The sequence below is a fragment of the Thunnus maccoyii genome, chromosome 8 (genome assembly GCF_910596095.1).
Source record: "Thunnus maccoyii chromosome 8, fThuMac1.1, whole genome shotgun sequence".
Lineage (NCBI taxonomy): Eukaryota > Metazoa > Chordata > Actinopteri > Scombriformes > Scombridae > Thunnus > Thunnus maccoyii.
The window spans coordinates 5,360,026-5,366,025 of record NC_056540.1 but is presented as its reverse complement, the minus strand read 5'-3'; the positions used below and the strand labels follow the sequence as shown (position 1 = coordinate 5,366,025).

Genomic DNA, 6,000 nt, shown 5'->3' with positions numbered 1-6,000 from the left:
CACTCTGTCTCGTATCTCTTTTCTTCTACAAATCCATTCTTCATTAATTTCTCTTCTTTCACTTCTTATTCCTTTCATTCACTTCTTTTTGACCAGTTTTCTTCCTGGATAGATTTATCATGTGTAACTTTCCAATCTCATTCTCTTTTTATCACATCATGCTGTACTCTGTCATCAAGATGATCTCTTCTTCCTTTACCCCTTTTTTCAAACTATTTTATTAAATTTCAATATATTTAAGGAAGTTTAGAACTTTTTACACCAATAAATCATGATTATAACAGTTCTGAAATATCAATTACAAGATTGATTGCCTCTGCTGTACCTACCTAACAAAGTGCAAGGACTCACTTCAATTAAATGCATGTCAGCTGATCACATATCACAGCAAAAAACACATTACATTTCCTACATGTTCTGTGAGTCTAATAATGTGTTTTGGGGCTTTACATTGTAGGTCGCCCTCCTGGTAGGTCTGAAATACTGAATGTCTAATTTTACAGGGAATGATGTAGAAACCCTCAGTCTCATAAAGCACAGGTCATAAAATGACCACATCTTTATGTCACACAGCAAAAGTATTGGTTTTATTTGTGTTCTTACATTTGCATTTTTTCTATTATTAACTTTTTTTACATTGCATGGTTTTATATATTGTGTTTTAAATTGCTTTGTTTACTGTGATCAGTTTTATTGCATGCTTTTAGTTTGTAATTTACTTGCATGTTTGACTTCCTCCCACTGAACATGTGATTGCATTCCCACTAATAACCTGTACCCTATTGTGCCCCTACCCTTTTGTTTTTAGCCAATCCTGAGACAATGTGTAGCTTGGTGGACCAATGGTGTGGCTGCGAGGAGGATTCAGACGTCTGGGGAACGGAAAGATAAACGGCTGGAGGGAAACACGAAGGAGTAGAAAGCAGGGAGTACAGAAGAGGGTAGAGGAGAGAGCATGCAACAGGAGGAACAGGCGCCAGCGGTATGAGAGCTCCTGAGGGAAACAACAGGGAACAACTTTTAGCCCTGCCTGTGGTTCAGGTAAGGACCACTTGTGGGCAATTTGGGTCATGGACAGCTTGGGTATCTCTCTCTCTTCCTCAGCGTACCTATGTGCACACCGTGGCAGAATCACAGGGAAAGAGGGAGAGAGAGAAGACCCAGAAGAACTAGGAACCGCAGGTGGGGTGATGCTCCCCAGTCTCTCCAAAGCACTGTTCCCATCCAGGCAGTCAGACAGCGTGTTCTGAGACAGACAGAAAATGAACAGTGACCACAGGCTGGCCAGCCTTGCACATTCCCACTTTACAGGGATAACAAGAGGTATCCTTACACTTGTGAATGTTGAAAATAAATAGCTTATGGGATTATTTCAGGGCAGTTGGATGTAGTAAATTGATATGTTTTGTGCTAACAAAGGGGAAGTTATAAGGCTAACAGGCCTTACAGAAATCAAATCAAGTGTCTAAAAAGTGACACAACCTGAAGTGAAAATACAAGTTGAGATTGTGTATTGTGAGATTTGTGCTCACAGCAGTTCCATTAAATGCATTTGTGTCTTTTGTCATTTTACACAGTGCACCACAGTCTAGCCTGTTCAGTGGACCAACTACTCACTGAGAACCATTTAGCTCAAGAATTCTCCAACAGGGACGGGAACAGACAGAGGAGAGGCCACAGCAACCACTTGGCCACAGTTTACCCCAATTCATGAGGCGTAACCGTAACCCTAATCTTTTGAGCCCCAGTCTTGATGGACTCATGTGTTGGGTAAGACCATGAGCCTTTGGCTGACGTGGCCTCTCATGGTAGTGGCTTATCTCCTCCCAGAGCTGGGGCAGCTGCTTGTAGCCAGTGCGTGAGGAGGAGAAGGAGGGTGCTTAACAGTCAGCAGCAGCTCCATCACACAGGGGGATGATAAGCCATCCACCTCTGCCTGTCCCTCAACCCCCAAAAGTTGGCGCACCTCCAGGTGAGCGCAAATGGGGTTTTTTTTAAAGGAGGCTGAGAAAGAGAATGAGCAGTTTCTGGATCTTTTTGAAGAGATACTTTGCAAGTCCTGAGTTTGTTTGATCACTTGTACTTGTTAATAATGTAACTACAAAGACTATAAACATTTACAGCATCTAAATTTTTCTATCACTGTGGATTAAGTTATGATTTTTCAGGTATATTTAAGTTACATTATAAACAGTGTTAAAATTGTCAGGAATTCTATGAAGGCAATGAAGAAGACATGCAATCTAGGGCAGCTTTAGTGAGCATGTTTATAATACCTTGTGTTCATTAAGTCCTTATTTTGTATTAGTATATCCCACAAAGTAGGACCCTGCCATGGAAATGGTGATATCCCTTGTGTGGCTGTGATCTGCATGTTAACAAAGTTAAAATGAGCTGTAGCAAAAAAATCAAGCTTCATGCATGACTTTTTTTTCATAAACTTCAAACTCAGATTAGTGATCTTTGGCATGGTTATAGTCACTCATTACAATGTCACAGACACCATTGACAGGCTTGAGGAAGTCTCCCGCTGTGAGCCAGATGTTGTGGAGCACTGCACAGGTAGTGATGACTGAGGGGGACAAAGGTATGTGGATCTCCACAGACTTGGAGAATAGGGATCTCCAATGCCTTGTTGGCCAAGCATTTGCCAGCTGTGCAAATGCATGGCCAACTTCGTCCAGTGCTTCAGACTGCAGTGGGCAATCTGATGATCTGTTGGCAAGGGGCTGCAATTTTCTCTACACCGGTGTGCACCAGCCCGCAGATGGTAGTCTTGGGAACATGAAAGGCCAAGAGGGACAACACATGGCAGTCAATATATGCACCTGATGTTATCAGCCTTGATTGTATTTTGATGGCATGGCAGAAGCCTCATTAAAGCCCCCATGGAAACCCGTTTCAGCCTGTAGTTGGCCATCTGTGGTTGAAAATACACCACAATGACTGGCACATTAACATATAGCTGTGCATATATTAGTGCACTGTCAATCCTCAAAATAAAAGAAATTGTATGTTTATTTCCCACACCTTTTTTTTCAGGGATTCAGTAATATCCTGAGTTAGTTGAACTATAAAATGTGGGAGACGCAGATGACATATTCTGAGGCTGATCAACAACGTGTGTGCATATTATCGCTTTCGTTTATCTTCCTGGGTGGTATTCCACCTAACTTTGTGTCTAGGCCTGTGCATGTGCTGTAGCTATATGTTTGGCCATGATTTCTGACTTAGTGAACCTACAACTTTTATTTATTTTATTTTATTTACAACCTACATCATTTATTTGCTGTATTTTTGTAATACTGTATGTTTGTCATTTTATTTGTTACTTTACATGTGTGATGATTAGATATAATGCTGCTGTTTCTCTTCTTGCTACCATGTCGTAAGCGCGCTTGACAGTGTGATATGGTACATTTTAGTTACTGACACTTGCATAGGTTGTGACCTGGCATTCTGGATTGGCCTAATGAGCTGAAACATTTCAGCTGGTATACTGTAGCAGCTGTCATTAGAGTGACAGTGTATGCCATTACCAAACTTTCTCTGAACTCGTGAAATATACTGGGGAATTGTGTTTGATGTTAATTAATTTTGTTCATTTATCTTTAGGTAAATGGACTCTGCAGTTGTTTTCCTTGCATCTCCCCTTGTGTCTAACGTGGGAGGGATTAAGACACCAGTCAAAGATGCAAGTGATGGAAACAAGGATGCAATTAAGGGACTTGGGATGTACCATCACTCATGATGGTAACTATAAAACTTTTCATTACTTGTCTATCTTATTACGTGGAATTGACTGCTGTCAGCAAGCAGTCACAGTCCAAACAAGTAGTAGGAAGTTGAATTAGATATTATATTATATTATATTATATATAGCGTGGAGGAGATAATCATTTTCTGTGCAGTGTACATTATTTTCATAACTTAGTTTAATGGTTTTGCTGATAACCTTATATGTCCTTTTTGAAAATAACATAAAAAGGTAGAAAGCAGAAGGCTGGTCAACTATGATACTGTATCTAATTTTTTTGACATTAAAGCGGGATAAGGAATCAGAAATGAAAGTTAACAGTCTAGCAAGATTGAATCCTGATCAGTGTATGACTAAAATTAAACATCGAAAGGCAAAACATGATTAATATATCCTATACAGAATATAAGATGTGACCTGAATTGGATTTGTATGAAATATGAAATACTTAGAGAAACGACACTGTGCCCACATGTGCGCATATGTACTAAAACTTGAAAAACATACATACACACTGAAAGCCTCAGAAAAGCTATTGGAGACTCACCTGTAATGAATTCACAAATCAAATCAACATTGACTGGACACAGATGGTGGTGGAATAACATCAGTTCTTAGTTTGAGAGCAAGTCGGTTGTGTATGTGTGTGCATGCATGCATGTCTGCGGTGGTCTTGAGAGGCAGAGATGAACATTGAACCAATTTATGCTTAATTGGATGTACCTCAGCTTGCAGTGCTGGCGCAATCCTCTCAGAAATGTATTAGCTTTGGTGGGAATCAATACCCTTTGCAGCCTGCAAACATTTCATACTGTACCTACCGCTAGTTGAATGTAGACATATTTGCTCAGCATGCATGCATGCAGGAGCACCCGTCAGAATCACTTAAGTGTTAACCACAGCAGTCCTCGACCACACACACACCCTGTAGTGCTACTAGATCCTAATTTACTCTCACATTAGCAGTGAAAATAGATAAAAAAGCAAAAAGTGAGTGTCAGTTGGGAGTCATTACTGTTGGCATCTGCAGTCTTAAGTTAAAAAAGATACGCTTGAATTTTCTCAGTTACCAATAGGAATGATGCTATAATAGTTGAAAAATAAACCTATGGCCTTAACCTATGTGACACCCACTTCAAATGTTGTACACCCACTCTGATTTAACTTTTTTTCTATTGTTATTTAATGTGAGAAAATATTTCTATTGTGTTGCACACAAAATTGTACAAAATCATAAAAGATTTCTGAAGCAGCTGCATTAAATTAGCTTGTGAACCCATTTCAAGTATGATTCAGTTTCTCACGTCCATCTAAGAATTGTGACAATTGAGTTGACATTTCATGTTATGTGTTTCACTGAGTTGATCTCATCTAAACGTGTTGCCATTTTTGTTTGGAATAGATTCTGATTCTGGTGCAGGCAGATGATATTCCCATTGCTGATTCCACCTACAGAGCTCTGATTGGTTCTGTTATTTTTCCAACTGGAGGAAAACAACAAGCATCTATGTGCACAACCCCAGTAATATTTGAATTTATGAAAAAAAATCTGTGATGTGGGCAGCGTCGTCCCTGTAAGGTGACCTTGTCTTAGGTTTTGTACACTTTATGGGTATTAAATAAACAAGCACCAGTGTTTGAAAGCTGCATGCCATAATGTGTTACTATAGTAAGTTTTCTTGCACCAAATGTTAACTTGGGGATAGAGGCTGGTGGAGTAAAACTTCTTTGTACTACTAGAGTACAATTGTAAATGATGAGTGTGTTGACTTAGATAGGTAAGTTTCTTTAACTTAGCTTAACTTGACTGGCGCAGACATATGAGATTTGCAACATTTTGGTTCTACCTTATTCTGTAAGACACAGCACTACGTCCTATCGCAAAGTTTACAGATCTGGCTTTGCTACTGCTCTTTATCGGAAGTTAATCTGAGATGCTACTACCAAATTTATGGATTATTTCTAAATAAAGCCTTTTTCTCTTGTAAAAGTGAAACATTGTTTTTCTTTGGGTGGCTTGTCAAGTGTCTTCTTCCTCTCACAGATTTTTCTCACAGTAGATATTTTGACTTGTCAAACACAGGTGTGGCTAATAACATTAATAATTGTTGTATTCTATTTAGAAGTGGCAGAATGTTGTTATTTTGCATGCTGGCACATTGACAAGGCTTACAGGCACACCAAAATGCAACAGAGCCTTAAGCAATTACTAGAGCAATGGACCACAATTGTAAGAGGCAATG

General features: G+C 39.4%; 1 long non-coding RNA gene across 1 annotated transcript; it reads left to right on the top strand.

The window, feature by feature from the left end:
• Positions 1 to 780: 780 nt before the first annotated feature.
• On the top strand, positions 781 to 5,689 carry LOC121902371. Its single transcript, XR_006097523.1, has 3 exons — positions 781 to 1,041; positions 3,616 to 3,753; positions 5,160 to 5,689. It is a non-coding gene; the product is annotated as an uncharacterized LOC121902371 (long non-coding RNA).
• Positions 5,690 to 6,000: the final 311 nt, after the last annotated feature.